The sequence below is a fragment of the Alosa sapidissima genome, chromosome 9 (genome assembly GCF_018492685.1).
Source record: "Alosa sapidissima isolate fAloSap1 chromosome 9, fAloSap1.pri, whole genome shotgun sequence".
Classification (NCBI taxonomy): Eukaryota; Metazoa; Chordata; class Actinopteri; order Clupeiformes; family Clupeidae; genus Alosa; species Alosa sapidissima.
The window spans coordinates 37,649,408-37,666,534 of NC_055965.1; the positions used below are offsets into that span (position 1 = coordinate 37,649,408).

General features: G+C 42.2%; 1 pseudogene; it reads left to right on the forward strand.

Moving 5' to 3' along the window:
- Nucleotides 1-2,038: 2,038 nt before the first annotated feature.
- On the forward strand, nt 2,039-16,329 carry LOC121718526 (annotated as a pseudogene).
- Nucleotides 16,330-17,127: the final 798 nt, after the last annotated feature.

The window sequence follows — 17,127 nt, forward strand, 5'->3', positions numbered from 1 at the left end:
CATCACTTTGTTTCCCCAAGGAACACGAGCCCAGGGCAATGGCTATTTTATTCCCTGTGTGGGACAGGGGAAAGTGTTGTTTTGAGTGGGGGAAATGATGGTTGCAATATAAAGAGACATTCTACATTGTAGTGTAATTATTATTTAATTATACATGCATTGAAATGTTATTATTGTATAATATGGAAACTATGTAGAATTATGCTCCATGTATAATGGTGATCTATGCATAAGGGATGATTATCCTTGTATAGAGGAAATTACCCTGGTATATTGGTATCTACCAATTAGAGGTGATGGATGGCTTTATTTAAAGCGAGGGATTTTTGCTCTCAGTGTGGGAGTCTGGAGAGTATCAGCTTGCTGAGAGGTTGGATACAGAGTATTAGTGAATTTGCGAATTGTGCTTGAATTAAGAAACCGGTTGGTTGATTTTTTGGAAAAGTATTTTTTGTTGGCATTGTGCCGGAACATGTTTTTATAGCACTGTAAATAAATCTGCACTTTTCACTACAATCCACGTTTGCTGTGTCTTCACCCCATCACCACCCAACCTCAGTGTGTCCTTGTCGCCACCATCCTGTGTGGACGTGGGTTGCAAGGCCCATTTTTCACACTCACCAACAGAAAGCAGTTTGTAACACTTGGTCCACATCAGTCCCCCAAGTCCCCTGTCACTCGTGGTGTCCCCCAGGGTTCTGTACTTGGGCCCCTCCTCTTTCTCATCTACATCCTCCCTCTTGGCCAGATTATTCGCAGCCACGGTCTCAACTTCCACTGCTATGCAGATGACATCCAACTCTATCTTACCACTCCCTCTCCCTCTGACCCCCCACCACAATCCCTCACTGAATGCCTCTCTGACTTCAAATTATGGATGCAAAACAATTTTCTCAAGCTCAACACAGACAAAACCTAAATTCTGCTGATTGGCCCTAAAAGCATCCTCACCAAATCTCCCCATCTCACTCTCAACATTGATGGCTCATCTGTCCACTCCACCCCTGTTGTTAAAAACCTTGGCATTCAGCTTGACTCCACCCTTAGCTTTGATCCTCATATCAAATCACTCACTAAGATTGCTTTTTTTCACCTCCGTAACATTGCACGCCTCCAACCCTTCCTCTCTGCTAGTGATGCACAGACTTTGGTTCACTCTTTCATCATGTCCCATTTAGATTACTGCAACTCACTTTTCCTTGGTCTCCCCACTAAACCCTTCAAAGACTACAATATATTCAAAACTCTGCAGCCAGGCTCCTCACCCATACCAGACGATCAGCACACATCACCCCCATTTTCCATCAACTCCACTGGCTACCAGTTCCGTCCCGGATCAAATACAAAGTACTACTACTCACCTTCAAAGCCCTCCACAACCTTGCTCCCCCCTACATCTGCAACCTCCTGACCCCTTACACTCCTTCCCGCTCACTCAGATCCTCTGACCAAAACCTCTTGGCTATTCCCCGCTCCAGACTCTCCACCCTGGGTGGCAGGTCCTTCAGTGCCTTGGCCCCCAAACTCTGGAACTCCGTCCCCCAACCCCTTCGTGTCTGTCCTTCTCTTCCTTTCTTCAAAGCACATCTCAAGACCTTTCTGTTTAATGATCACTTCTCCTCCACACCCAACACATAGTTCCATACAGATAACTTGTCTTTGTTGTATTGTTTTGTTGTATTGTTTTGTTTGTTATTGTGTTTCCCTGCCTTCCTACTATGTAAAGCGACCTTGGGTTTGAGAAAGGCGCTATATAAAATGAACTTATTATTAAACGTATTATTATTAATTACCACCTACCTGCATTGTAGCTCGAATGTTATTCCCAATCGATTTGGATATTTTTTATCAAATGTTCATACAGCATATTTTATTTTAATTAACAGAATAAAAATACAGCAGGAAGGTATTTTGTTATTATATATTTTATAGCACTTAATCTCATTCTGTAGACCCCTGTGCATAGGTCTTGGACCCCCATTTTGAGAACCACTGTGCTAACATGACTCTACCACACAATACATCTGTTACAGTGATCCCAGCTGTCTGAACAACTAGCAAGAGAACGACTGCTCTACACTCACACACCCACACACACACACACACACACACAGAACTACACGAAAGGATTCAACATGTCAGGTATACATTTACAAGCAGATGCTTCTTGTTTTCTGGCAAATATAATTATATGATCTAAATGAGCGATGATCATGAATAGTATAATAAGTAATATAATGTTGTATACTATGCATTATTATACTGTGCTGTAACGTGACACACTCCCCCACCACATGCACACACACCCACACACATTGTAACGTGACTGAAAGTAAGTAAGTAATAATATAATGTTGTATACTATGCATTATTATACTGTGCTGTAACGTGACTGTGTGTGTGTGCATTATTATACTGTGCTGTAACGTGACTGTGTGTGTGTGCATTATTATACTGTGCTGTAACGTGACTGTGTGTGTGTGCATTATTATACTGTGCTGTAACGTGACTGAAACCCGGACATATATTCATTTCAGTTACGCCAGCTTATTTTTTGTATGTGGGAAGGAGACTCGGCTTCACACTTTTAAATGAAAAATGAGTGTATTGAAATGTTCAATTTCACAACAGTATTTAAGACCGTGGCGTTTTACCAACGTCAGGCCTAGCTGTAGGTAAGCCGCCCTCAAGGCGCATATGAACAAAGGAATCGCCCCCAAATAATAAAAAAAAACTCCATTCAAACCAAACTGAAAATGTTCAATGCGCAGTTGTTCATTAACCCACTTTCGTACAATAGCATACATATAAATAGTAGTCAGTTTCAACAACCCTCTATTGAGCTCAGGAATATTAATGCAGGCTACCAGTTTTCCGACAACGTCGGTCACATAGGCCGACAACACAAAGTGAATCGTGCTCCTAGAGCATACGATCTCTAATCAAAAGAAAGAAAATGAAAGAAAGAAAATGTATGAAACGAAATCAAAAGTTAGAGTAGGTCAAATATCAACTGAAGGAGTCAGGGGTGAAAGAAGGGGTGAGACGTTTTGTTGTGTGGGCGCCGCCACGGAAAAGTAGGCTATAGTTTGTTGTAACGAGGAATTTAAATGGGATTGGGGCAGCGGTAGGTATTGAGGGCAGGTGAAAGGGTTTTTGGAGGCTACAAACAGGCTTAGGGAAACCGGTCACAACAGAAAAAGTTTGTATCAAACCCGGCATCCAGCGCTGTTCGTCATAGAAAGCTCCTTCTCCCTGTGTCTTGCAGAATTCTCGGAAACGGATGTCGGGGTCCAAAAAGTGCTCCCAGGGCAAAGAATAATCCACCAGAGTATCCCAATAGAATCCATACGATCCTTTCCGTTCTCAGTACTTCTCTCTTGCCGCAACTCATCCGCCATCGGCCCACACTCTCCCCGCCACAGACTTCATTCAAATAATGACAGGCCTACGCTCACTCACGTCATCGCGTCACGTCCCAACACAAACAGACCCCCTCAACTGCCACCAGTCTACGCCAAAACCCACCAGTTACTATTTAATTAATATATTATTATCATTATAAGTAGGCAGGCATAGCTGACCGCTACAATGCATTATACGCACTATAATGTTATATACTATGCATATAATGTATAGTATAGTAATAATAAGTATTAATAGTATATAATGTATAGTGTAAGTAATAATAGTATATAATGTATAGTATAGTAATAGTAGTAATAATAGTATATAATGTATAGTATAGTAATTGTAGTAATAATAGTATATAATGTATAGTAATAGTAGTAATAATAGTAATGTATAATAAACATAGTAATAGTATGTATAGTATCAGTAATAGTAGTGTATAATGTATAGTATCAGTAATAATAAGCAATAATAGTGTATAATGTATAGTATCAGTAATAATAAGCAATAGTAGTGTATAATGTATAATATCAGTAATAATAAGCAATAATAGTGTATAATGTTTAGTATCAGTAATAATAAGCAATAATAGTGTATAATGTATCGTATCAGTAATAATAAGCAATAATAGTGTATAATGTATAGTATAAACAATAATAGTATATAATGTATAGTATAACTAATAATTGTTGTTCCAGGTCCACAAGATCGATGTCATGAAAATTGAATGATCTTGTTTGTGTTGTTGTTCCAGGTCCACAAGATAGACGAAATGAAAACTGAATGATCTTGTTGTGTTTTTGTTCCAGATCCAAAAGATTGCTGTAAAGGAAAAAGCTGCCACCTGGAAATCAGTGCCCTTAGCAGACCCCTGGACCTGGGCACTCTCTATGACGCCCGCACTCTCTATGACGCTGGGCACTCTCTATGACGCCCAGGTGATCACCATGGGCCATACAGTCCTGTTTTCATATCCACATTCGGTGGTCTAGCGCATATATCCTTCTTCTTGATTCTTACCACTCTCTCTACTGCACCCTGGTGGACAGCTATCAAACTACAAGAAATAACATCCATCTATTCACTTGAGTATCTTAAAACCTGGACAAACACAATGGCGACTCACAAATGAGTAAATATGGGTCAAAGCATTAAACATTACATTGGCTGTTGCTCAATAGCTCAACTCTGTGCATCTGTGTGAATTATGTCTCACTTAACATGTTTATTAGGGCCCGAGCACCGAAGGGTGCAAGGCCTTATTGTTTTTGTAAGGATTATTATTATTATTTTATTCCGATTTTAACTTTGTTTCAGAGGGTTTTCCTTTTTTGAGGTGGTTAATATGGGCGAAAAGTCTTGAAATTTGGCACAAACATCAGGCATAACGCAAAGCAGTTATGTACAAAAGCTTGATGACTCGCTAGCGCCCCCATATGTGACTGATCCCGTGGTTGGCATATACTTTCAGCTAGACACACCAAATTTGGTGGGTGTATGTAACTCCCAAAAACACACAACTTTTCTATTAACATGCCATTTGCCACGCCTACAGGAAGTGAGGTAATTGGGATTTTGTGTGGACTAATATATGATGAATTGTGATGCCAAAAGAGGTGCTTCCCATGGGTGAAAACGCATGAAATTTGACACACACATCAAGAGGTACCGTGAATACACAGGGGAAAAGGCACTGGGCGTGGCCCAGGAACTCCATAGCGCCCCCTTATGTCACTGTTACTTGTTGTAACTACTTGTGGTTGGCATAAAGTTTTAGATACACACACCACCGTATTGGTTAAATGAATATTAAGTGACTCATAGGCTGACACAAAAATAGGGCATGGGCAGTAGGCCCAATGGGTCACTTTCCGATATTCCTAGGTTAACTTACCTAACTAGCAGGCAGGTAAATGGCATTTGTTTTCATGACATTGTGAACATTTTTGACTGATAGTGTAGGCCTAAGGTTACACTGGTGTTCTAAAAGTCAGGTTACACTGGTGTTCTAAAAAAACGAGATGACCGTCCTCTCTGACTAAAACACTGCGTGTTTTCTGTCAGTGACAGACAAAACGTCACCAATATCATGCTGAGCTAAATAGCCTACTGCAACTGCGATTTGACAAAACGATAGTTTTGCAAGGTAGCCTATTACTACTAACAGTTATTTAAGTTAGCATTTGACATTTCGCTGTGACAGTTCTAAGCTATAGGCTATTCTTGAGAAAATAAACGAATATCGGAGAGTAGCCTATCTGACAGCTTCGTGGTAATTTCCCACGCTAGGCTACTTATTGTTTTCACTGAGATCTGTGGCCATGACATCACACCAAACTGACATTGAAATTAAAGACACGTGAAAATAGATTATTGACGGAATGTTTTACAACCCTGTCCGTCAAAACGACAGACAATGAGAACATCTAGTGCAACCTCAAAAAAGAGCCAAAAGCGCAATCTCTGAAAATGAGTGTTGTGTGAAACATCAGATGATTAATGTTGTTTATGGTGTTTAATCAATTATTCAGAATTATTTTTAAAAAAAACCAGCCTGACCAGCTAAAGGTGGTTTGCTGGTTGACCAGCTTCTTTGACCACACTATGATGGTTGACCTGCTAGACCAGCAAATCTCTTGCGAAAACATACCTTCAGATGGTTTTCCCAGCTTATGATGGTAATTCAGATGGTTTTGCTTGTCATACCACCTCAAGCTGGTAATTTTAGCTGGTGTTGCTGGTCTATAGTACTGGTTTAACTGGCCATGCCAGCCTTTGTTGGTCATTCTAGCAAACCAGCATGACCAGCTTGACAGGCTGGTCACCAGCATGACCACCTTGCACCAGCTGTATCTCACAAGACAGGCTGGTCACACCAGCATGACCAGCTTCCTCAGATGGTCACGCCAGCATATCCAGCTGGTGGCCCAACCAGCTACACCAGCAAAGACCAGCAAGAGCTGGAAGAAAACCAGCAAAGACCAGCTAAAACCAGCTACCAACATAAGCTGGTTTCTAGCTGTTTTTTTCAGCAGGGAAGTTACTGATTATTATTTGGGACACTGGTGGTTAAGTCCGGGGGACAGTGCCAAGCAGAATTCGGGACAGCTGCGGGACACTGAGAAAAAAAGTTAATTTCGAGCCCTGGTCCAGATGCCCTGTGTTTACCAAATCATGGACCCTTGTGATAGTCAGAATAATTCTTGAAAGACAAGAAGTGTCAATTGGACAAATTTGACCACAAACACAACAGGAGGGTTGAGTAATAACAGGATGGAACCTGTTGTCCTGTTATTCTTTTAAAGGATTTTAGAATTTTAATAGTGGAATATGACCTTACTGCAGGTGAATAATAATAAGAACAAAAAGAATACACTTTCTTTTTAAAAGAATACACTTTATTTTTAAAAGAATACACTTTCTTTTTAAAAGAATACACTTTATTTTTAAAAGAATACTGCCTTTCATGACACCCAAGTAAAATGAACAAAATCGTTCCACAGGTCAAAATGCCAACAGCACCCCCTATCGCAATTGAAAATTACTGTATGGAGGAGCTTCCTCCTCAAGCCCCTCATTGAAGTCCATTATAAACGCCTCGGACCCCAGCGGCTCGTGAATCACGTCGTTTTCAATGGCCAAGGGAGGTAGTCTGGAGGTAGATCTGCAGTCATACAACTAAGAATCTTGTGTTGAACGGAAAGCTTGTTTTTTTGCTCCTGAAATAAACAGTATAATGGAATCAGAGGACAAAGTCCATCTTTTATACATTCAAATACAGTTCAAAAGTTAGGATCAAAGCAGGAAGACCAGATCCAAAAATGAAGGATGGTAAGGCTAGTGTAGGCTACTGAATGCTACGTAGGCTAGTATGACAAATAGCCTACTCTGGTAACGGGTTAACGTTAGCACTGGTCTGTCACAAACGTGGACAATTCAGGGATTTGGTGATAAAAACATTTTCGGATAGTTATGCGTTGTTATAATCATCCAAGTTATGCCTCAACTAAACAATTGTTAAATCAAAGTCAAAGTCAAAGTCAGCTTTATTGTCAATTTCTTCACATGTTCCAGACATACAAAGAGATCGAAATTACGTTTCTCACTATCCCACGGTGAAGACAAGACATTTTACCAATTTAAGTCCACAGACAAACATAACATTCAAGTAAACAAAAAAGTAAGTAAATAAGTAAATAAGAGGGCACATATAATAATGAAAAAATAAGAGCAGCAAAATTTGGTTGAAATTGTGCATGGACAGTCAATAAAATACTAGTGCAAAGTCAGGCCAATAAAAGGCTTGGGTAGTTCTGTTTGACCTAAGTAATAAAGAAAGTGGCATAGTGGTGCAAGTTATGTAAGAGCAGCAGAAGTGTTGTGTTTTCAGGACAACAACAACAAGTTGTAAAGTGTACAAGTGTGCAAGTGTGCAAGTGGAGTAGTGCAGGCGGCCATTGTGGGTCCAATGTCCAGGATGTTATGTAGCTGAGGGTGGAGGGGGGAGAGGAGGGAGAGAGTTCAGCATCCTTACAGCTTGGTGTATGAAGCTGTTGGTGAGTCTGGTAGTGCGATGATGAAATTATGTTCTTGTTGTTAATATTCTCTTGTTTTCACCGTTCTAACTGTATCTTTGGATGGTTACATTGTTAATGAATGTTTCAGACCATGATGCATTCCTTTAATGACGTCTTCAATAACATTGGCCTTTCGAGTATAAATTCCCACTTAGCTTTTACAACCTGTCTTTAAATAATAGCAATTTGGCTTTAAAACATTACCATGTTACAAATAACCACTTTTAAGGTCTATTTTTAATGGTAAATAGTTACATGGTTTTATAAAACAAGTGCCTTTTTTTAGTATTATAGACTTTTTTGCAAATGTATTACATTGAGCAAAACCTCCAGACTTTTCATAATTTTGCACATCAGGAAAACAGTGTTTCATAACTAGACCTACATATCTTCCCTGACTTCCCAGACCTAAATTTACATTTACATTTATTAATTTAGCACTATTATCCAAAGTGACTTGTATATTTCAATTATATTACAAAGTCTATTGTCCCTGGAGGAGTTTGGGGTTAAGTGCCTTGCTCAAATGTACAATGGTGGAAGCCAAGAATTGAACCCACAACTTTTCTGGCTGCTGCATGCTAGCCCAGCTCCTTAGGTCAGACCCCCCCTGAGAATGTCAGAACAGCATTTATTGCACAACATGGCCAGTTAAAATGCTACATAGTACATTCTGCTGCTATAAATGTGTCTGGGTAGGTGGCCTACAAACTCGTTCACATATGCCACCAACACCATCACAAACGTACATTTGCTACTAGGCAGGCTAACGAAACGCTAGAGATTGTTGCAAACGTGTGTATAATGGCAGAGCCAGCGAAGAAGCAGCGAAAACCCTTGACGGAAGATGCAAAGAAAAGGAAAAGAGCTTCAGACCGAGCGAGGGGGAGTTTCGTAGAGAAAAAGCATCAGGCTTGCCTGGTGTCCCTTTAAAAAGTAGATATCAATGATCAACAATGACAAGCCAGCCAGACCCTGCCACTCTCTCTACCCCTCTTATGTGCGCTTAGACGTGCTCCCAAATAAATGGACCCTAACCCTAACCCGCAGATCTCCAGGAAGCGATAGAATCCCTCTTTAGGCCTTCGTGGGTATTCCAGAAAGTTCCTAAGGAAAATCAAAACGGACACCCTGACCCTTCTTGCTCCCACTTACTCTAAACCCCTTCCTTCCCCTACCCTTGACCCCCTGACCCACCCCACTCCTGTCTCCAACCCTAATCCTACACCATTCATTCCACTTGACCCCCTGACCCACCCCACTCCTGTCTCCAACCCTAATCCTACACCATTCATTCCACTAGTCACCACCTGCTCACGGTCTGCTACACACCACACCCTTAAACAACACTTCACTCACTTCCAATCCTTCTACACTCCTTTTCAACATCACAGGCTAATCTCGGCCTACCGTAAAAGTGAGGCCCTCCTCATCAGATCACGCTTCTCCAGAAAACCCCCACCCAAACCTTCAGCACAGGATGCGCACTTCAAACCACAACACTTCATCACCACCCTTCACTCCCACCGTTCAGCTCCAAACACACCCCTCTCACTAGACACCACTGCAGTTTACATCATCACATGCCATACATGTCACCTACAATATATAGGAGAAACAGGAAATTAAATAAGAACCAGACTCAAACAACATCTGTACACCATTTCTAGAAATCCCCGCACCACTCGCCTAATGGAGCACTTTCAGCATAATGGAGCACTTTCAGCATAATGGAGCACTTTCAGCATAATGGAGCACTTTCAGCATAATGGAGCACTTTCAGCATAATGGAGCACTTTCAGCATAATGGAGCACTTTCAGCATAATGGAGCACTTTCAGCATAATGGAGCACTTTCAGCATAATGGAGCACTTTCAGCATAATGGAGCACTTTCAGCATAATGGAGCACTTTCAGCATAATGGAGCACTTTCAGCATAATGGAGCACTTTCAGATCTTAATGGAGCACTTTCAGCATAATGGAGCACTTTCAGCATAATGGAGCACTTTCAGCATAATGGAGCACTTTCAGCATAATGGAGCACTTTCAGCATAATGGAGCACTTTCAGCATATCGTTTGAGTCAGATCTTAATGGAGATTAAGAGAGGACCAGAAAAGTATCATTCTTATGTAGCATGCTGTTGGTGCATACTGCAATTGTAAACATTCTCTAAGAAGATTAAAAATCAGTTTACAGTAAAGCTATTTAGTTGGCTGAATTGTGGTGCTACCTCTGTCTCTTGGTGCCCTATGCACAATGTGTGATGCGTGTGGGGGTAGCATGGTACTGCATATCTAAGTAAGTCACAGTGACTATACTACCCGAAAGAGATGGGGTTTTAATTTATTTTTTAAATATAAGTATAAGTATATATACTCTTTTGATCCCGTGAGGGAAATTTGGTCTCTGCATTTATCCCAATCCGTGAATTAGTGAAACACACTCAGCACACAGTGTACACACAGTGAGGTGAAGCACACACTAATCCCGGCACAGTGAGCTGCCTGCATCAACAGCGGCGCTCGGGGAGCAGTGAAGGGTTAGGTTCCTTGCTCAAGGGCACTTCAGCCGTGCCTACTGGTCGGGGTTCGAACCAGTTACAGGTCCGAAGTGCTAACCAGTAGGCCACGGCTGCCCCATGGATTCACAATGCCTGATGTGTGAAATTAATTCCAGAGCTTAGAGGAAATTACTACTAGTATATTAGTACCATGGTTATGCCAATTACTGTATTAGTTTTCTTCAAAGTAGTTGTATGCACATCCCACCTCACTGAGGCCAGGTGCAGGACAAAAAGGGCTTATCAAAGAAAAGAAGAAGTTACAAGTTGTAATACGTTTTTAAGTAATACATGATCATATAAATTAAAATGCAGTTTTGGCTCTGCAGGGGCATATACAGCATACATGTTTTTGTTTAGGCTAGGAGTGGGGTTGTGGCTATGATGAAAATGCCTTTTGTATGCTGTATATGCCCCTGCAGAGCCAAAAGTGTAGTCTAATGCAGGGGTCCCCAACCTCTTATGTACCATGGACCGGTTTGATTCCCATTTTTTTTTTCACGGACCGGGGGTGGGATTAGTGGGTTGGGGGTTCAATGTTCCATATGCGTTGTGCATGCATTACTTGAAAAGAACTAGCTCCAGTTATGTATGAACAGTGAAGGTAACAAACTCTTAAAAATGTGAAAAACGTGAACTTGAAGAAGTAAAAATTGAACAACTTGAAGCTACATATATCATGTGTGAACATGCTTAATAAAATATGGGAACAAAACATGGGAACTAAACGTGCATTACGAATATAATCAGTGGGAGCCCTGTGCTTGTTTCCCTACAACAAGAAGGTTCCATCTGGGGGTGATGGAAGACAGTGACACCCTCAGTGTGTTTGAAATGTCCAGTCGATTGCGCAATTTGGTCTTAGTTGCAGTCATTGCCGAAAACCCAGCCTCGCATAGATACGTGGTGGGAAACGTTTTCAGCGCTTTTACGGCTATCTCGGGATATTCTGCTTTGGTTTTGATCCAAAACCCCGCCAGAGAGGTTTCCTTATACACACTCTTAAGACCACCGTCATTTGCAATTTCGATCAACTGCTCTTCCTCCTGCGCTGACAAGTTAGGACTATTCGGGATATTGACAAATGGGTTGCGGACCCACTCATTGGTTTGCCGTGGATCTTTGGAGGATGGGAAGTAGGCTAACGCTCAAACTCATTTGAAAGCGCAACAAGGTGATTGCGCACCAGCTGCGAGAGAAAGGGCCCTGCCTCAGTCTCTCCCAAAACCCCCACTACTGTTTGGAACATATCAAATACACCCCGGTCCACTCGTCCCCACAAATCAAGCTTGGCTTTAAATGCAGCGACTTTATCTGCCAGTTTAAAGACAGTCGTCATTCTCCCTTGAAGTGACAGGTTTAGGTCATTAAGCAACCTGAATATGCCACACAGGTAAGCGAGTTTTGACACCCAGTCCTCATCACTAAAATGTGCAGCTAACGGTGACTTTTTTTCTGTAAGAAATCTCTGCAACGGCTCTCGCAACTCAAACACTCTGGCCAGTGACCTGCTAAAGATGCTTGTTTTTTTGTTGCTCATTCTAGCAGTTTAGCTAACTTCGTGTGACATACCGTTCGCCAAGAACTGATCAAGTGAAGTGAGCTGACCTGAGGCTGCGCAGCGCTGAAGGCAATATGTAAAAGTGTTGAAGGCGGGACAGACAGACGTAAGAAAATAGACCTTGCAAAATGCAAACATGCGTGCAATCAAACAACTGCATATAGGCCTATGCCATGTAAAAACGTGACATTATTGCGAATTAAATTTAGTTTAGTTTGCATGCATTTTTTCTTTTTCTTTTTCAAAACATGTCGTAGCCTTTCACCAAGGGAAAACAGTGTGTTGCATTGTGACATGTTGTTCCCTCGTTCATTTAAAATCTCTTAGATTATCTCTTAGATTTCGCTAATGAGTGTTGTAGGAGATATTGACGGCACAATAACTTTTACAAAAGACCAGAAAACAATGTTAAGGTATTTGCGGAGAAGAATAATGGTTCCTGTGTTCTTCCTATGGATCTCACGGTAAGTTATTTCATTGCTCTGATAGGTTAGGTCTATCCAATTGAGTGCAGACACCCCCCCCCCCCCCCATATCGGTTGAAACACGCCCCATAATTACGTTGGAGCAGTATCAGACTCATATTCTGACTGGAATTGAGTATGGCTACGTAAGGCTAAGTTACTGTATCAGTGCCAGTTACTGTATCAGTGCCAGTAGTTACTGTATCAGTGCCAGTTACTGTATTAGTGGTCGGGTCATCAGGGTTAGTCATGCAGCTGCTGTCTTTCCTCTCATTTCAGGAAGCAGCCTCTGGAAAGCCAAAGACATGAAGAGAAAAACCCAGGTCACTCCACAGCCCTTCATAGATTACAAGGTGGAAACATCTGAGTCCTTCAGTAAGAAGACCGGTCTGCTAGACGTGAACGCCTCACTGAAGCTCAGCATCCTCTGTGGACTGATAGCGGGTGAAGGATCTGCCAAGTACCTTGAGAAGAAGACCTCCTCCACTCGTGAGTGCAGAGTCACTCTGAAATGTCATATGACCACAGAAGTTAGAGAGCTCATGATAAATGATCTTGCTGCTCCAAATCCTGAGGTCCTTCACAAGACAGATGCTACTCATGTTGTGAGTCAGGTGCTCTATGGGGCTGATGCACTCATGGAATTCCAGGCAACAGCCAGCGATGCTTCAAAAAAGCAGGTGATCGAGGGAAACCTGAATGTGATGATCAAGAAAATCCCAGGAGTTGAGATCAATGGTGATGGAAGCCTGAAGATGAACGATGAAGACAAGGAGATGGTGAAGAGCATGAGCTGTAAGTTCTATGGTGACTTTCATCCGAAAGGTCTCGCATCTACCTACAAGGAGGCTGTGGAGGTCTCGCATCTACCTACAAGGAGGCTGTGGAGGTCTCGCATCTACCTACAAGGAGGCTGTGGAGGTGTACAAAGAGCTGCCCAGCCTGCTGGGGAAGAAAAGAAAGAGAAGGTTGTGCCTGTGAAGGTCTGGCTGTATCCACTGAGTGAGCTTATCAACACTGAGTCCAAACTGAAGAAAATTATCTCAGACCACCTAGTTTCTGAAGTAGAGGAGGTGATGGATGATTTCCACCAGGCTGAGATAAGATCCAATGACCTGCTGGAGAGAGGTGGACAGATCAAGGCTGAAGAGATCGTCCACAAACTGAAGCAGTTCCAAAGCAGCCTGAGTGATTCCGCAACTCAGTTCCTGCGGAAAATGGGAGAACGGATCCCAGCCATCAGAGGAGGTGAGAAGGAGGAAGCGGCCCTGAGAGACCTCCTGAAGTCCCTGGATGCATCTGGCTTCAGTGAGAAGGAAATGAAACAGTGGCTGGATGGAAAGGAGACTGAGATCAACCTTGTCACAATGAACATAAAAAGAACTGAAGTGTGAGATTAAGCCTCTGGCCCTGAGCTCCACGCTTTCCTGATGGACCCAAATGTGACTGATGCGTTCGTGTTCAGCTTCACCTCACTGACGTACGAGGAACCGTACCTTAAACAAATCTCACAGGCAGCTGAGAACTTCAAGAGTGGTTCCACCACCTGCAGCACACCTGAACTGGACCCAAGAGAGGAAGAGGAAGTTCCCTGGTACAGGAGACCAGGAGTGAAGGAGGCCCTACATTCTGCACGTGATGTCTTTAACAAAGCACCCCTCAAGAACAAAGGTATCAGTTTCATTTCTGACCCAAATTACCTAGGAGCATCCGTCCAGTGGTATCACAACGCCAGCGTGAAAGATCCACATGTAACAGCCATCCCAGGAGATCTATGTAAGTTTCTATGATATTATTCTGTAGTGTAATGAATGTGCTATTTTTTTACTATTGTTCGTCTTTGTAGTAGTCTTACTTTTCATTTTTCATGTCAGATTTGAACTGAGCACTTGTAGCTAGCTAGTTTGAGAAAACAACACACACACACACACACACACACACACACGCACGCATGCATGCACGCCGCACACACACAAGCACATTTCTGACACAAAGTATCTAGGAGCTTCGCTCAGCTGGTATTGCAGCCCTTAGAAATCCACATACAACAAAACCATTTGAACCATGTAAGGGTCTTACAATTATAAGATTCCAAATATATATATTTTTCTTATACGTATACCTTGAGAATGAATGCGCTTTTCTTGCACTCAGTATGCAAAAAAAAAAGTCTGAATATGTGTTTGTATACAATGATAATGGTTTCTGTAACAAAGAGTTTGTGCAACAGAAGCACACAAATACAGAAATGGAAAATGCCCCACTTCATGCCCCTCTTTATTCTGATAGGATAATTATAAAGGATTAGTCAGCGAATTAGGATTGAAGGATAATTATAAAGCATTAGCAAAGTCCTTTTAGGCAAGTATCTCCACTCGGCGGCCATATTGCAAAGCTTTTTGGGCATCAGGCATCTATTTCGGCAGGAATGCACATGCGCAAGGCGCACCAACGACACCAACCTTGCTCCAGCGGCGAGATCACAACACTGTTGTCACAATACCAACATTATTGGGTTACACTTTACTTGACAGTATCAACATAAGAGTGACACTCTCATGAATGTGTCATAAACAAGTCATAAATGTTTATGACATAACCCTTCTGTTAAGTGATATTCGGTTTTTGTCATAATAAGTTAGGATTAGGGTTAGGGTTAAGGTTAGAGTTAGGGTTCATGTGTCAGGACAGTTTTATGTCACTCTTATGTCAATACTGTCAAGTAAAGTGTTATCCATTATTGTTTCAAGACCAATACCAAGTGAAGAATCTCGAATATGTGATATTTCGATACTTTTGCAATTTTTTCAAATTTGATTTGGTTTCGTTTGACGAAAAAGTTATTTTTACCACCTTTCTGACATTGTCCTTTTCATCTCACATACCCCCTAGTGGCAGCTCGCGTACCACCGCAACAGTTTCCCTAGTGTACAACATCTCCACAGAGTAGTTCAGCTTTGTCACAAACACTGTGTCTTATTATTTTTTTACAATATCTTTACAACATCTCATCTGTGTGTGTGTGTGTGTGCTGCACCATTGTGATGCATGTTGTCATGTGTGTGTTGCGTGTACAGATTCGGACAGTGTTGATGGGCCTGAGGTGATGAGCAGAGCACATCTGACTGGACGCTTCGGGAAACCAGCCCCTGGTCAGTAAAAAATGTTCTGCGCCATTGTGATGCATGTTGTCATCTCCGTGTTGTGTGTACAGATGCCTGCAAGCTCACACTGGACCCAAACACGGCCCATCGATGTCTCCTTCTGTACGAGGGGAACAGGAAGGTGACACGTGTGAATAAGGAGCAGCCGTATCCTGACCACCCAGACAGATTTGATGGACACCAGGTGCTGAGCAGTGAGCCTCTGACTGGACGCTGCTACTGGGAGTGTGAGTGGGATGGGAAATGGGTTGATATAGGAGTGGCCTATAAGAGCATCAGCAGGAAAGGGTTAAATAAAAAAGAAATTGACAGGCTGTGGATTGGAACCTCTGACAAGGCTTGGTGTCTGAAGTGTACGAGTGGGGGATACTCTGTCTGGCATAAAAAAGAAGAAACAGCCTTATCTGGCGCCCCTAAGGGCTCCAGGAGGGCAGGAGTGCATGTGGACCGTGACGCCGGTACTCTGTCCTTCTACAGCGTCTCCTCTGGCACTCACACACTCCTGCACACGTTCACCATCACATTCACTAACGAGGTCCTCTATGCAGCATTTTGGGTTGCACCAGATGCCACAGTGTCCCTGGTCTAGGTCACAAGACCTCCTGTGTCCTTCTGCATCTCTCTCTCTCTCTCTCTCTCTCTCAAACACACGCACACACACACACACACGTTTACTGTCGAGCCCTATGCAGTATTTTTAGTTGGACCTGATGCCACAGTGTCCCTGGTGTAGGTCACAAGACTTCATGTGCATCTCTCTCTCTCTCTCTCTCTCTCTCTCTCTCTCTCATATATATATATATATATATATATATATAATCTCTTTCACACACACACACACACACACACACAAACACACTCACTCACTGATGGGCCCCTCAAATGGGCACCTTAGTGTCCCTGTGTCATTGTGTTTTTTTTGGCCTGTCTCCCCTCTATTAACATAGGAATGTAACCACCAGTGCCTAATCCGTAATTGCCCCTCTATTAACATAGGAATTAATTTATCCACCAATGCCTACTCTGTCATTTCCCTCTATTAACATAGAAATGAATTTATCCACCAATGCCTAATCCGTAATTGCCCCTTTATTAACATAAGAATGTATCCACTAATGCCTACTCTGTCATTTCCCCTTTATCAACATAGGAATGTAACCACCAGTGGCTAATCTGTAATTGCCCCTCTATTAACATACTGTAGGAATGTAACCACCAGTGCCTAATCTGTAATTGCCCCTATATTAACATAGGAATGTAACCACCAGTGCCTAATCTGTAATTGCCCCTCTATTAACATACTGTAGGAATGTAACCACCAGTGCCTAATCTGTAATTGCCCCTATATCAACATAGGAATGTAACCACCAGTGCCTAATCTGTAATT